This window comes from Aptenodytes patagonicus, chromosome 3 (genome assembly GCF_965638725.1).
Source record: "Aptenodytes patagonicus chromosome 3, bAptPat1.pri.cur, whole genome shotgun sequence".
NCBI lineage: Eukaryota > Metazoa > Chordata > Aves > Sphenisciformes > Spheniscidae > Aptenodytes > Aptenodytes patagonicus.
This window is the reverse complement of record NC_134951.1, coordinates 56,664,641-56,681,493: the sequence shown is the minus strand read 5'-3', so window position 1 is coordinate 56,681,493 and position 16,853 is coordinate 56,664,641. Positions and strand designations below refer to the sequence as shown.

Genomic DNA, 16,853 nt, shown 5'->3' with positions numbered 1-16,853 from the left:
CCTCTTGCTTAAGAACAACAGCATTGGGAGAGACAAAACCAGGCAACATCTGAATATACCTGGCTGGAGAACAGCTAAACATATGCATTTAGCTGCATAACTCTAACAAACTGCTATTTAGCATATGTGAGCTGAACTTCCAACTGGAAAAATTTAAATTAATTTTTAGGAAGATTCCAAGGAGCCCTCAACTAAACTAATACTTATCACCCTGCCAACTTACAAGTTTCTTCTCCATTACCTGCAGGTTCAAGAGTTCTTAAAAAGTAAGTCTTACAAGGAATGCATTAGCAAGAAATAAAGCAAAATAATGTCCCTCAATCTCGTTCTCAGATATAGCTGAGCCATTTTTGTTGGGTATGCTAAAAACATACAGCCTGAGGCAGAGCTCCAGCATACAGAAAATCAGGTTGAATCACTGAAGTTTAGCAAACTTGTAAGAAGCTAAAAGCAGTGTAAGATAATGGCAGTGTCAGGACGAAACATGTAAGGGACAGTAAAATAGCTGAGAGTTACTCCTCTTATATGCAAACCTCAGCTATTTTGTCAATACTTATCTGAATGGAAAACAAGAGTGAGTAGGCCTCGTATGTCAGTTTGGAACTGAACAGAGCAGTAAAAACATCATAAACCTGTGAAAATGATGACTAGTATGGGTGCTCAATGACCAAATAACCACACATATCCATTGATCTTCTATTAAAATTAATGTTAGGTCTTTGCATATAATTTTTTTTTCCTGCTGAAGGGAGTCATGCATGGACATTTGAAGGCAGAATTTGATTCTAAGCCTAGTATCTTTGGATATTTTTTTTTTCCCAACTTGAAAGTCTCTCTTTAACATGCTAGTCACATTTCATTATGATTTTAAATAAGCTGCCTCTCAACCTATTATGGTTTACTATGTTTTCCCGTATATTTAGAAAGAGTTGTCAAAACTCTCGGGTGCTGCAGATAAGCCTGCAAAGCAGAGCTTCAACAAAATAAAGAAGGAAATGGTATAAATTCTGAAATATATCAAGGTTAGATTACCTTTGTTGCTCTGTATATCTAAGATTTGAATTGATTTTTCTGGTATGAAAACAAAGGGGGGAAGGGACTTCTGATGTAATGCTTTGCAGAAGCCAGAAAAGTCAATAATATGCAGTCAACTCAAAAATATAGTATTTACTGATTCAGTGAAGCATGTTTTTAGTGGGTTATGACAGCAAATTCCAACCTAACAGAAGAATATCAGTTAGATTTCTTAAAAATTATATCTATTCTTGTAATACACAAGTTTACATAATCCTGTAAGATCCTTAAACACCTTAACTTTTTATGAAGTTCTTGAAGGGCACAATTTTTTTTCCGAAAAATAAGACAACCAGCAATAAATTAATAAAAAGTTGGGGTATGAGACACTTCACATGGAACAGAATGCAAGTTTGAAAAATTGGGATATAATTACACAAAACATACCTTTATGACAGACCAGATATTTAACAAATAAAGCAACACTCTCTCCTAATTGCCATAACTATTACTGAAACTTGAATTTTAAACTGAAAATGCAGGCAGAATATATTCCTATCACTATTAGCTACAATATTTTTTAACAACTGAGACCATGTATCTATGTGTGGCTTTTAATGGTCAGATGTTGGCTCGCGAACTGAATTTCATATTTTGTGAAAACACCACCATTTCAAGCTACAATCTTGGTTCCTTACCGTTCTATAAGGAAGAGTAGCCATCCTGTACCAATCAGTGTCATTTTCTCCATCATTGTGACTTTCTTAGAAAACCCTCTTGAGTATCAAAAAGCCCACTTGGTTTAAAAGGGTCAATGAGATTACAAGCCAATGCAGCCATAAAGCAAGTGTAATAAAGGTTGGGCGTTTAAGTCTTACTATTCTCATCTATTGTTGCTGGCTTTGCTTTTTTGCAGTGAATGACAGGTTTTGTTTATTATTTTATTATCAAAGCCTGTTTGTAATAAATGATACATACTTCTTCAAGTTACAGTACTGAAAATGAATAAATAAAGCTGTTGGATAATATACCTTGTAGTAGAAAAAGAAATAAATTTAAAAAAAGAACTTTATTAAAGAACAGGCGGCTCAACTTTGTATTTCCTTAAAATAATGGCTACCAAATATCAGCTATTTTTGTACCACGTGAAAGGCGGGAAGCTTGGATAGCCAGGAACATCACAGTTTTGCATCTGCTAATATCTATGTGATTATCCTACACAATATATGCAAAGAGGGACCAGTGTGTGATACCCTGTACCTCTCCCATATTACAGCGGGCAACTCTCAAGTAAGGAGAAAACGCTTTGGACTTAGTGAAGAAAAAACAGTGAAAAAGCAACCAGCTAAAATGTACCTACTTTCAATATTTAACAGGCTCTCTCCAGTAGCAATAAGCACTCATTCATTTTTGAGCTATTAATGACTACTCTTGCCACAACAGGTTGAAATATAGCCTAAATTTAACACTAGACAGTGCAGATTTACATCTTTCCCATCCCAAACGTCTGCTCTTGAAGCCACAGTCTCACACACTCAAAACATTCTGCTAATGTATCCATCACTTCTTGATTTTGTTACTGATTTTTATGAAAAAGGGATCAAAACTTCATTTTCTCAGATTAAAACCATATGATAGCCGGCAAAGAGTCTGGGCCTTTCTCTCTTTGGGCTAAGACAGCATAGTGCCAGCTGACTATGTCTGAAGAGTCGGTCAGGGTGACAAAAACCACCCCTAAAACCTTCCTCCTTGGGGAAAACAAACATAGATCCTCTAGGAAATGGGTGAGTCCCGTGAACTTAGATCTTTTAGAATTTCACAGAGTGTCATGTTTGGTTTTTTGGGAGGACTTCTTCGAAGACACAGAGGATTTAGAAGCAATGTGTGGAGGTCTTTAGAGGGTGTAGGTGTTATCCTATACTCATCCCCTAATGAGCAATGGGATGTGTTTTACAGCACAGCCTGACCATGAGAAAGGAGATGAAAGTCTTCTTTCAGGCCGCCTCCTCCACATGAGATGACATTTTGTTTCCAGGCCCAGTTTCTCCTGTAACATACTAGCTTCTTGTATTCACTGTTGTCACCCAGCTAGCCCTACTCCCCATCCTCATCACCTTTCCTGTTCCTTTTCCCCAGATCCTCATGTCGTCTTTTTTGCACATATTATCTTCCACTCCCAGACCAGACAGCTCGATCTAGCAGTGACAGATTCAACTTCTCTGAATGCAGACTTTCCAAAAGAAATATTTTGGCACATGGCAATTAGGACCACAGCCTAATGTCAAAATGTCCTATGCCAAAAAAACCCAGAAAACATTATACTTCCATTTTTCCACAGATGTATTTCTATTAACTAAGTTGCTTGTGTAAAGAACAAGGTGCAAGGTATAGCTTTCATATTCTCTCTCTATCAGTGTTTCTATGACTTCCTCTCTAAGCGGTAGCATTTTTTTATAGCACTCGGCAGGGGGTTGAGAGCTGTGTTTTTAGCTTTGCTTCTTTTCTATACTCACTTTCTATACTAATTTTTTAAATGATTTTGAAGTACATTATTTATATAATGGGTATTTTTATATATATAGCATGTACATGTGCACACACATTTATGTATTAATATATAACTTCAGACAATGTATTTGGGTTAAAGGGCATATACATATATATGTATATACACCTATAACATATATGGAAAAAAAGGGCCCTATATATCCTATTTTCATACTCTGATTTGATTATGTCGGGTTTTGCTTGGCTTTTCTCTGTAAAAGAACTAGAACTAAAACTTTAAATGGCACGCAGTATAAATAATAAATAATTAAATGCTGAAGGTAAAATTATCCCAAATCCTTGTTATAAAGTAAGAATTTTTCATATGCTGTCCACCTTTGCACATATTACCTTAAGCATAGCACAGTGTTTTTACTTATAAATGAACACAAAGTAGCAAAAAAACCCACAGTATATTTCTTTCTTATTACTTTCATTGTCAAAGAGACCCTTTTTAATTGCAACATAGGAGAGTGGAGTTTACTATGAAAAGAAAACGGCTTGTCTTTAAAATATAAGAATTTGATCGTGTGCTATTGTTGCCTGCCAACAATGAGCTAAAGAGGTTAATGGATCATAGGTCTGGCAAACAGCCACGCTACCTCCGGCTCGATACATTTAACTGCGTAATCTGGGTTAAGGTTTGGTGCTATTTTTTTTCATCGGGGCATGAATTGTTGGTAAATAAAAGTTAGATTTTGTCCAATCTTTTTCCCGAAAACTGCCCCACTTATCACTGATCTTGATTTCCACAGCTGGAGAAGCGAGGGAAAGCAGCCGGCGGCCTCCCGCGCTCCCAGCCGCCCTGCGCCCCCGGACTCGGGCGCGGCGCCCCGCGGCCGCGCTGCCCTCCGCGGCCGCGCTGCCCTCCGCGGCCGCCGGCCCGCCCAGCGCCGCCCGGCGCAACCTGCGCGGGGGCACGGCGCGCCCTCTCGGCGGGGGCGAGCAGCTGCGCGGCGCACCGCGGGGCTCCGCGGGTTTCTCCAAGGTACTGGGGCCCGGGTCCTCCTCCGCCGGGCCCTGCCTGGCCGCCCCCCGGGCGGGCATCAGCGCCCGCTCCCTCCTCCCCCCGGGTGCCAAACCCGAGGGCCCAAAACCCAGGGCGAGCGCTCCCCACGCGCACCTTCCACACGCACCTTCCCCCCCCCGGCAAACTCCACTTGCAACTCAGAAACCACCACCTGGAGCTACCTCGCCAGCAAGTGGGGAGGGGGTGTGTGTTTGGTTTGGGGGGTTGGGTTTTGGGTGGGTTTTTTTGAGAGCGCGATTGAGAGAGAGAACTACCGTCAGGAAGGGAGAGCGCACGAAAAGTATGTAGCTCCCTCTCTCCCATCTTGCATGTTTCTTGGGTACGCTGTTGGAGGAGACAGGCGGCAGCGGCAGCGTTATAATGCAAATCACAAAGCGAGCAACTTTCCATGCTGTTGTGGCTATTTTTGATTTCTCTCCCGAGAACGGGCTTTTTTGATGTGCGTGTTGCTTTTTTTTTTTCCTTTCCGTGTGATTGTTATAATTATGCCCTGCCGCCCTTCTCCGCCTGCTCCCGCCTCCCCTCCCCCAAGAAAGCAGGCAGTAATGATGCACTGTCCTCGGTCCTCTTCAGCGGGTCATTCCGCTCAGGCAGAAGGTGAGCCGAGCGGGGGAAGCGGCGTTTGCAGGCGTGCGATGGGGCACTGCCCCGCTGCCCGGCTGAGGCGGGCCCGCCCCGCTGCTTCCTCATTTCGCCGCCGTTGCTCCTGGGGCCCGCCGGCAGCTCTCGGGGGCAGCCGGCTCCCCCTTTCCGCCCCTCGCTTCCCCCCCGCTCCAGCCGCGTCCCGGCGGGGGCGGTCTCCCAGCGCCGCCCCGATGCCTGGAGGAGCACGGCCGCTGCCCGCGGAGGGGCCGCTGCGCCCCGCGCAGCGCCGGCGGAGGGCCCTGCCCTGCCCTTCTCTCGGCCGCCGGGCGAGCCGGCAGCACCTGCCTGCGCTGCCCGCCTTAGCGGGCTGGGAAGGAGGGAAGGAGGGAACGATGGAGGGAAGGAGGGAGGGAACGAAGGAGGCTCCTGCGTGCGCGGGGAGAGGCTCCGGCTCTCAGCTGGGCGCTACCGGCAGCGGCAGCTGCCGCCGTGCTGCACCGCGGGCGGTGGCGGCTCCCGGCGCGGCGGGAGCGCGCCGCTGCTGCGGGACCGCAGCTTTGGGGCGGGGGGCTCAAACCTCGGCCGGGAAGTAGAGACAGAGTTTTGCTGTTTTTTTTCTTTTCTTTTCTTTCCTGGTGATCGGGTTTTTTATTATCATTATTTTTAATCCCTCCCCCCGCTCCCCCCCCCCCCCCCCGCCCGCGGTGCGTGTGCCACCGGGGAGGATGCGCGCCTCCCCCAACCCCTTCCCCGGCAGCTCCCGCCGCGGCGGCGGGGCGCGGGGGGGCCGCGGGGCCGGGGGCGCCCTGGGCCGCACCTGGCCGCGCCGCGCTGCGCGGGCTGCGCCCCCTGAACTCCCCCGCCGCTTCCCGCCGCCCCTCGGTGCCTGAGTCTCCGCTCGCTTGTGTCCAGCAACGCACACACACGCACGGAGGCACTCACTCACCGACTGGCAGCACTCTGCCGAGCTGCCCAGGCTGCCGAGCAGCGCAGCGCAGCGCCGCGCAGCCCGCCAGGAGCCCCCTCCCTCCCTTCCTCCCTCTCTCCTCCTCCTCCCTCGCTCCCGCCCGCCCGCCGCTCTGAAGGATGCCCGGTAAGTAGCGCCGAGGACCGGCACCTCTGCCGGTGCGTGATCTGACGGGTTAGGGACCGCTTTATAATGCTACCGCCCGCCGGGGGGGGGCGCGGGGCGGGGGGGCGAGGGGAGGGGAGATGACAGCGATCCGAGGCAGGAGGCGGCGGGGCTCGCCGGGTGCTCCTCAGAAGGACTTTTAGCTGCGCGGCCGGGGCTTGGATGTGGGCGCCGAGGGACGGGATCTGTGCACCGCAGCGGGCACCGGCCGGGGCGGGGGCGCTTCGCCTGCGCTGCGGGTTGCTACCCGCAGCACCGCGGTGAGTACGGGGCTCCGCGCCGCGGTCCCCCGGGGACGGGGAAGGTGTGGAGGGTGCCCTGCCGTGCTGGGGGCACCCTCCTCGGCGGCTCCGCTCCGCGCCTTGCTGGGGCCGGGGCGCGAAGGGCACGGTGCCCCCGGCGCGCCCCGGGGACCGTGCCCTGCTTCTCCCCCCTCGGTTTTGGCGGCGTCCCCGGGGGCTGCCAGCGCGGTGCCGCCGTCCGGGGGAGAGAGGGAGCTCCGCCGGGCGCCTCACCTGCGGAGGGGAGCACCCAGGTGCTGCGCGCCGGGGCGCGCCGCTGCGCGGGGAGGAGAGCGGCGCCCCGGCCAGTGCCCCGGCGCCTCGGCGAGAGGGTGCCCGCAGCTCCCCTGCCCTCTCCCCGTCCCGGCTGCTCCCTCCCGTGCGTGACACTGGGCTGCGGTGGCAAAACGCTCGTCCCTTAGGGAAGGCTTAATGTTTGCAAAATGTTTGCTATCAAATGAGTGCGTGGCTCTGCTTAGCTCGGGTTTGCGCACGGCTAACTCCTCTCGGGCTGGGGTTCAACTCCGGCTACCGAATGCCAGGGACACCGGGCAAGGGGCTTTTTGTTCTCCTAGACTGCCCGATGCGATTTGTGGGAAACGTATATAAAAGCTGACTATTGCTGGAGATTTTAAAGTGGATTTTGCTAAATCATTTAAATATTTTTTCTTTTACAATGTCTACTTTGACAATGACATCTTTCCTCACTGTGTTTTGCGTCCTGGGTATGGTAACTCTCCCATTGAAGTCAATGGGAAAACTCCCAACTGACTTCATTGGAAGAAGGTTCTGGCCAATACCGAATACTTTTTGAATGAAGGGGACTGGGCAGAAGGCTGAGAGATGGCAAAGTGAGAGAGATGTGTAAAAGAAACTTCGTTTTTAAAAGATAGCTTTTTAACCAAAGAGATTTAGCTGCACTGTGTCAGAAATGTCTTCTAGATTTTCATTCCCACTTTGCAGTGGAGAAATATTGGAATGATTTCTTGACATGTTTGATACCAAGACAGACTGAAGCCCATTGTTTTACCCACAGACATTATAAAGTATTACCAGATTAGTATCTTACACTCTTCCGGTGCTGTATATCTTTTCTTCTCACTAAAAAGTTGGAAGCAGAGGGAGACCACTGAGACAATTGGATGGGCTCCCATTGACTTCAGTGGCCTGTGGATCAGGCCCAGAAAGGTTCAACAGAGAAGTAACAAGAGAAATGTAGTACAGTTTGTAAGGAAAGGTGTTCCATAAGCATTTAACTCATGAACAGCCTCCCTCTAGGGAGGAGAAAAATCTAAATGTACATTAATTCCTTATCCCATTTTTAAGAACTGTTTCACAACACAGATACAAATAAGAAAGAATGCTTCTGATTAATAATTAAAATGGCCATATTCATATGGACTACAAGGAAGATTTTATGCAAAAAAAAATCCATTAGCAAATGGAAGTTCTGGTTCACAGAACATCCTCTGTTCAGTGCAGTATTTAGATTGGGAGCAGTCAGATATATAATGAAACACCAAATAAAAATATTGATATTCAGATGGCAAAAGCCAGTCTTATTCCTGTAACCTGACTAACCACTTTCAATCGCTTGGAATACCTTAAAAAGGAAAGTGTGAAGACACGCTTTTAATTTTTTTTCAAATCTGAGTGCTGAAAGAACCCCAAAAATTCTGCATGTGGTCAACAACTTGTTAAGTGTCAGAATTATGCCAATACTCCATGAAGAATGTGACTATTACATTGATAAGAAAAATAACCTTTCTCAGTTATGGTCCAATAATAATGTTTCCCTTCTAAGCTCAAGTGTGTGTTGACAGGCAAGTATAAAAAGTTTGAGGTGCTGCATCTCTTGTTCATCTTTATTTGTAGGCATCTGGTAGAATTGTCATTGAACTGAACTGAATGTGCCACTGAATTTAACTGTGAACAGATTAAGATGTTCATGTTACAATGGAAAAAAACCCTGTAAAATGGACAAACGCTTCACTGGTTATCTATTCCCTCCTTGCAATTACATAGGGAAGACAGAAACCTCCTTTTTAAAATGTCATGTTACAGGTTCCGTTCTAATTTCCCTGTGAATTCATATATTTCTTTTATCATGTGCCCTATATGGAGCTGAAGGATACATATTTTATGGGACACTGCATGGAGAAAAATTGTCTTTGAGCTGCTTTGTTGCTTTCTCTATTCTCCACTCTATCAGCTGTTTACTAACACATTGTAATGCCACAATCTATTGATAATACTTCAATTTCAAGTCAAATGTGAAGAATATGGTGATTATTTCCGTATTAAGAGTTTGGACTGGTTTTTTTTGGGGGGAGTGGTGGTGGTTTTTTTAAGGTCGAAAGCAAATGCTTAATCCTCTTTGCTTGCTTGGATGAAGAGAGTCAGCAGTTCTAAAAATGAGGATATATATTTGCATAAATCTTCAGTTTTGTCCTGAGAGCCATCAGTTTGAAATTCTGTATTCTTTTCATTTCGGTGTTCCAATACTTATTCTTCATATGTGCATATGGAAATGCAGACAGATGTTCTTGTGGACAGCATCTCCAAAATAGAAAGTTAGGTTTCTTAGGCTTACCTGTAACTAAAGAGTATATAAGATTTGAGTAATTAAAATGGGGTTGAAGGAAGCCAGATAATGAAGTGCCAGGAAACTCCAGGAGATGATTCTGAATATCCATTACTCACTTTTAGCGTCTTTATAAACCTTATCCTGTTTTAAGGAGTAAGTGCTGTTTATCTTTATTCAGATACACCTTTTTCTAGACTATTGCAAATTTGCTGTCCCTTGCCTGTCTCTCAAACATGTTTATGCCATTGTATGGCTACGGTTGTTAAGTGAACAGTAGCAAGTGTTTACCGGTCTCTTAGTATGTGAATCTAGGAAGCAATATTAGTGGGATTGTTGAAAGTCACATGAATTTTGTAATTATTACACCTTTAAAAACTTTTTCAACATAAATTTGATTGTTAATCCTAGAACACATTCGTCAGATAATGTATTTAGGACGGTATTCTTCTATCCAATAATGTAAGAACAAAAGCCTCCACTGTAGCTCAAATCAATCAAAATATTGGTTTTAGGTTATACATTGTACATATGGAACCTGGCATGTAAAGCAGATGGTATGTAAAATTATGCATAGCATGTCTGGAGAGCCATACAATATCTAAATGCGGTGCAACAGAACAAGGAAAGAGTGTCACATGCAACTTAAAATATCAATTACTGGCCTATGTCTAGTCTCAACTGCGCTTTGTTTTAGCATGCACGCGCGCGCGTGTGCGCGTGTGTGTGTGTGTTGAATTTTCTCTTACTTCAGTCAGGACATTTCCTTGATAATATGATCTTCCCTAGAAAAGCATGCAGATTGAAATGATATGCTACTGGCTAAATGAAATAAAGGTGGATATACAAGAAAAAACTAGTTTAGTTTAGTTTGGGTTCAGAATACAAATACATGCAAATAAAAAAAATGATCAAGAACAGAACTTTTAATCTTTTAAGGAAAATGGCCAGACACCGTTTGCTACCAACATTGTGTTTTTCTATATTATTTACGCACTTAGTTTGCCCAACCCAGCAATAGCACTTAATAGTACTTCTGTCCTGTTGTATAAATACTGTGTTAGCTCCACACACTCTCTCTCAAGTATTACAAGTCTGTAAGCAGCAAATTTCTTCCCGAACAAACAAGCATTACTGTGCATTGTTAACACAATCAGATGAAATGGTAATTGCAGAAAGATTCACATCAGCAAAACCCTTAATTAAATACTAGTCTTTAAGCATGTGCTGACCTCAAAGGGACCTAATCACTTGTTCTCTTGAACAAAGATGCTTTCGTGATCAATGACCATGAAAAGTAATAATTTTCCCAAGTCTATTCAAGTGTCTAAATCTGTGGTTATAAAATATTGCCAGCATCAAACAACTTTAATTTTTAACTTCCAGGGGAAAAGCTTTAAATATTTCTACCTTTTTTTTTATATATATATTTTGTATACTTTAGAAGTACTGCAAGCTACAAACTGTTTTAAAAAGGGTTGCACAGCTGTACTGTTTGATATTTCTAATCAAAATGAACTTTTGTAGATAAGATGTGAAGGATGAAGTTTATAATGAAGGACTACCACAAAGCGAACTCTAGATATGATATCAGGAACTAATACTGCATAAGTTAGACTTTAATAGCCAATTTTGTAAGATCTAGCTGTTTTTCAAGGAGGCAAATTGAAGGAATGCCCCCATGTTTAAACTGTTGAATATCCCCAAACATTTGTAAGGTTTTTTAAGGTACTTGAGTTGATATAGAATGTTTCACACTACAAAAAAATAGCAATTCCTGTACTTTTTTGCACTAGCACCTTTAGTCCTCATGCATCTTATTGCTTGCAGCGGTGTTGCTTGAGAAAATACAGCTCTCTTTCTGGGGGATTAAAGTAACACAGTTGTCCTGATATGTTACGGAACAGTGTCTATCAATCCGTTTCTGTTTTGGAGATGAAAGAACTTCTATCCATTCAAATCACTGTAATACAATCTTGTATTATAATGGCTTGAACAATCTGGACTGCACACAGTTGCTCGAGTCTCCAAAGGACTGTCATAAATAAAATTGTTAGACTGTACTAGAGCAGACACATATTCAGAGTCTACCAAGGGATAACAGAATTTTACATTACAGCACAAATCGCTAAAAAATGTCTGTGAATACCAAAAATGATTACTGTGAATGAATTAATGAACCAATTTATAATCTATATATATATATATGCTATTTTTCTTTAAAACTATGTAAAGGAAATATTAATATTAATGGATTAATCCTATGTAGAATTAAGTGGAAACTGAGCCAACGAATAAGGGATTTGTCCTCTACAACAGGTACTTAAGCTTGCTCAGCAACATGTAAACTTTCTGCACTAGCTGACGGACTTTCAACCTACATCAAAACCTCCCTTTGCAACCTGGCATTGCTACTATGATGACAGCATTAGAAAACTCTCATGGGAGACAAGTCAGTTTACATCAATGGAAATGGATTTACACTGCATCCTGGATTCTGTGCAGACAGGTTTGTTTTTATTTTTTCCTCTTACCAGATACTATTATAGAAGGTACGACTTTTGCCAGATATACAGACACAACAGAGTTTGGCAAAACCCTAAATGAATCTAGAAACAAAGTTGGAAATGGTGGAGACATGGCAAAATGAAGTAAAAATGTGTGAGGATGTGTTTTGTTGGGGTTTTTTAAGAGAGGAAAAAATGTACTCTTTTATGAAAGATCCTTAAGACAGAAGTAAAACATAAAAATAAATGCAACTGAGGTTAAAAATAAAATTACAAAAGTTGAATTACCTAACGTTCTGGCCACGGGGGATGTAACTAAAGCTGACGTACCGATAGGATGGGAGCTTCAAAGGAAGACAAAAGCCAGAAAATAATCATTTCCCATGTTGGAAATCCAGATGGCCCTAGCAGATTTCGTGTGTATTTGTATGCACATTTATCTGTGTGTATACATGTGCATACATATATAATTTTTTTCTTTTAATATCAAAATCTGTATAATGACCTACTTTGTTACTATCTGGTTTCCTCACCCCAGCAGGGATTTGCTGGTTGTTCTTCCTTTCTGACCATGAAGATAGAGAGGAAGATACGACAGCGCAATAAATAGCTGAGAGTGGTTAAACTGTTTCCTGAAGGTAAAACAGCAGGGTCCAATGGTTCTCCTGCAGAATGTTTTAAACCCAAGGCTATAAATAATAGCCAGTGCTGGGAGGAGAAAAAAAAAAAAGTAACTGAATCCTGAAAAAGGAGAAAACAAAATGAATTTTCACTTCAGTGTGTGAAGCCAATGTTACATTACATCCTGAAAAACATGAATCTGAAAGATATTTTGCCAGCTACAGGCTAGTGTCATCTACAATCACAGTCAAGATCTTCCTGTTAAGACTTGAAAAAGCAACTACATTGCTTCTTACATTGAAGAACCAGGAAAGATTATCAGTGAATGTAATGTGGAGCTTTAAGAAAACGGAAGATGACAGTAGAGCAGAGGAGTATTTAATACAGCACTGCATTTAATACAGTAAATAGATGTACCATTTTTTAATACGAAATGTTGATGCTGAAAAGACAGTTGACTGGATTGAGTGGAGCTAACTTTGGCATGATGTCAGAAGTAAAATTTGGGGAAAATTATTTTAGATAATTTGCTGCTGCATGTCCTCACCTTTGTAACTGCTGTATAAGTATAAATAATGTCAGAGGTGGCAGCAAATCCTTCCTATTTATAATTTCACATTCCTGTCTCTTGCAAAAGGATTAATCTCCAATGTAAAGTAAAACAGATTTGCAGTAAGAAAAAAGTCTTTCAGTGTAGAGTCTATCAGTATAGTCAAACAACATGTCTTTATTTGTGTTCTGGTGGAAAATTACATTCCTGAATGGTGATGCACAATCTGGCTGAAATAATCTATTATAATCTTTTTGGCAAATAATTCTGAAAAAGAAAATATGACTGATTAGCTTTTTACCAACCACAGAGTTTTCACTCAGAGGTAGAAAAGATTTGAGGAGAATTAGTGAAAATTCGTTCCAGGATTAGAAATTCTCAGTTTGCATATACCAAACAATTCTGGTTACAATTGATATTGCTAGCCCCTCTTTCAGTATCCTATATTCAATGGTTTCTGACCTAAGAATGAAATTCATTTCCCTCAGGCATAGCCAAACAACCCGGGCTTCAAAAATTTGAATTGTGCAACTGCAGAAAATGGAAACCCAGGCCTTCATACAGATCTACCTAAAAACATGTTTCGCTTCTGTGGTTGCTTTCCCAGCAGTTCCTTCATGACTGCTGCCTGGCTGCTAGTGGGGTAGATCCAGGTGAACATGAGTGAACAGCTCTTTCCTCCCTTATATATCGGGCCTACAGTGTTGTAACTGCCTTTGCTTCTCTCCTGGAGGCTAGCAAAGGGACTATTTATGGTGCAGATGCTTCAGAGACATTTTCGTATACCTCCACCTTACACAACTTAATAGCAAGAAACAACAAAGGATGAATTTCATGACAGAAGCTTTACTTACCAGCATTATCCCTGAACAGGAATTATTTTCTTTAACAAAAATGGATTGAAAAAAATTTAGCTGTCATTCAGATTTGTCAACTTTCTTCTTCTGTAAAAAAGCAAACTAGAAATTTTTGCTTTGTTTGTTTCAGAACCAAATAGCATATAAGTTTCTTAAAGATATGTCATTTTTCTTTTCTTTTCTGCTTTTCTTGTTGGGGAAGCAAGGAAGAACTCAGTGAGAAAAAGAGAGGAAAAAAAGAAAAAGGGATAAAAATATTTTTAAGCTTTGAAACAATTTTCTCTTTTACGCAAAGTAAATAGATCTGATTAATGCCTCTTTATTATTCATCACCTTGAAAATATTCTGTATTAAATTTTTTTAAAAATCCATTTTTTAATGTCATTTCAGAATGGATCAAAACTTTTTATTACAAAAATCTTGTCTTTGAAGATATTTCAGTCAGCTCTCATGAAAAACTTGAAGATGGTTGAAATTTCTTTGAAATTTATGTTTTTCAGACATATAAGTTCCTTGAAACCAAAGCTGTCTGTAGAAAAGATGTATTTTCAAACATTTTTTCTGTGTGCTGTGATCATATATCAATTAAAAGACATTTTTCTTTTTTTTATCGATAAGGTGATTTTTTGTAAAAATAAGGAAGAAACTGAAACCCGAAAAAATGTCCCCAAAATATTGACACAAGACTCTTGATTTGTCCCTAATCAAAATGTTTTTCCCTCTAAACTTTTGAGATTTTTAACTTCCTTTTGCAACTTCCAAAAAGCATTTCAAAAGCTCCAAACATTTTTCCTGATGGGGAGAATACTTCTTGCCCAGTTCTAGAGCACACACCGTTGGGTAGATCGCGGTTTTAGTCTAGTGGATAAAGTGGAAGAATTGGAAAGGTAACCAGGCACTTTCTTGGAAAGGCACTTACTAGTGGAGGGTTGCTTATTATTTTATTCCTGAATAAAATTTCTGAATACAGCTCATGCATTGAGGCATGAGTGTTACCACCACTTAAGGTGGTAACAGAAAGAAAGAAAGAAGGAAGCGTCTCTTGCCATAAGTAAAGAAAATTGTGAGTGGGAAATCAGGTGTGGTTTTTTAACAACTTTAAGAGGAAAATGTCCTCTGACCGAACTGTATTTAGGCTCAGGATGTAGGTTTAAAAGACATTTAGTGGCCAGCTGGAAAGAAATCTAATTTACTTAGTCTACCGTTTCAGGAATTTAAGTTGAATATGTGTTGTTTATGTGACTTGACATGTATCAGTAAGTAGTGCTTATGGATGAGACAGCTTGCCTCTGGACTTGGGTGTATATCAGCACCAGTGCACTGGACCAATACGGAAAGCACAGCATGGAGATACAGCGTAAATCCCCAGCATGGTGGTAGACAGAACCTGGCCACTCACTTCTGTTTATCCCCCAGGGACACAAGAGAACAGATTTGTCAGGGTTTGTCTCTTTTATTCCAGTAATAATGAGAGATTAATTGGGAATGTTTACTGTTGGGAGACTAATTGGGAATGTTTGTTGTTGTTTAGATTTTTTTTTTCTATTACAGCTGCATTTCTGCTCCTTGCCTATATTTTTTATGAGTAAACTGAATGATGCAAGGCCTACCTGTAGCCTGGAGGCCAGATAAGCGTGGCCACTTCCCTATGGTTAAGCTCCCTTAGCCTCCCGAGCACAGGCTGCAGCTAGCCTGCCTCTCGGGAGCGGTCCCCAGGCTGGGCTAGTGCTCTAGCTGTGCCCAGGAAACCCTCGGGAGACGGCTGGTCAAGTAGCCAAGATCAAAAGAGTGTCAGGGACTGCCCTGAGATTTTATACTTCAGAAAAAACTAGTTCCAGGGCATGGATTCATGCCCTAGCACTATTTAATTCACTTGCATAGATGTAGTCTTAGTATTATTTAGGTCAGTATGACTCCAAATGCATACACATTGTTTATTCACTTTTCTCGTTAGGAGTGAACTCCACTGATTTAAGTGGTGTTACTACAGCACAGCATGATGTTTTTACAAATAGTGTGAAAGGGGCTTAATATTTGTTTGTAAGCAGTCATTAATTGTGGTATATGCAATAATGTTCTGAAAGTAGTGGAAGATTTAAACGTGGTACAATGTTTTAGGAAACAGTAGCTACTTTTCTGCATACTTTTCATTATTTATAGTTACGTTTCTCATTGAATGCTGGGGTCAGTTTATCCAGAAATCGCTGTTACAGGAAAGCTATTATCTATTTACAGTGCATTTGTTGTCAGAAGTTTGTAAAATATTGAAAAATCGGGTTTAGAAAAGTGAGGGTACAAGCACTTCTTCTCAAAGATGCATTACTAACTTCTGCCAGAGAATGCAAATGGAGACAAAAATCCTTATTTGGTAGTATATTCAGTATTCTGTGTGTCAGAAAAAAATAATGACTAACCTTTTAGGATGTGGTCTCAGAAGTCAAACTCCTTTAAGCTTTAAAATACAGACATTTTCAGCTAACTGAAAATTATGCTTACACAGGATAGTTGGATAAAATATTAATGAGTAATTGTATGACAATGGACTAATTGCATAACAAAAATAATATTTCAGTTGTGGAGGAAAAATACATTAATTTATAGTGGTTCTTATCACAGGTTTTTATTTCTTGGTATTTAGCATCACTGTTGCATCTTTTGCAACATCTACAAGTCATCTTCTCTACTCTTTCTTCATCTTTTACTGGTGAGCTTTTGCAAAGTTTTATGATTCTTTCACCAATGCAGGATAGCGCAACTTCAAAAACAGTGAAAAATAATCTGAGCATGGGTAAATAAAAATGTTGCCCAGGAGAGATTCTACTTCTTACTGTAATCCTTCAGCACCAGTTTTGTCGTTCATGGGTTGCATACATAAATTGCAGTGCTCTTGGGGGAAAGTCACCTAGCAGAGATATAATACTTTCCTACCAATGGTAAAATAATTGCCTCCAAATGCCGTGACCCTAGGTGTGTGGTAAGACCAAATCTCAGGGGGAAGGTCATGAGGTCCCAGTGCCTTCTCTGGGCAATGCTTTCAGTTCGGGCTCCAGCAAGCTGCATTGATTTAATACTTTTGGTGGTTTCAAATTGGGAGAAAGAACAAACCTAAATCTTTTAGCCATTTCTTCCTCTAAGTGATGCTTTT

At 42.0% G+C, this 16,853-nt stretch overlaps 1 protein-coding gene across 5 annotated transcripts in view; it reads left to right on the top strand.

Annotated features, from left to right (window-relative positions):
* The first annotated feature begins 4,523 nt into the window (after nt 1–4,523).
* HS3ST5 (heparan sulfate-glucosamine 3-sulfotransferase 5) overlaps nt 4,524–16,853 on the top strand; it is a 205,335-nt gene continuing 193,005 nt past the window's right edge. The window contains exons 1-2 of one of the 5 annotated variants that reach the window (XM_076333449.1): nt 6,018–6,269; nt 11,493–11,682. The gene's annotated coding sequence lies outside the window, so the exon portion shown is untranslated. Of the gene's footprint in view, nt 4,550–6,017; nt 6,270–6,479; nt 6,569–11,492; nt 11,683–16,853 lie in introns of those variants that run through there. The other 4 variants (XM_076333448.1, XM_076333453.1, XM_076333452.1 and 1 more) reach the window with 4 other exon arrangements.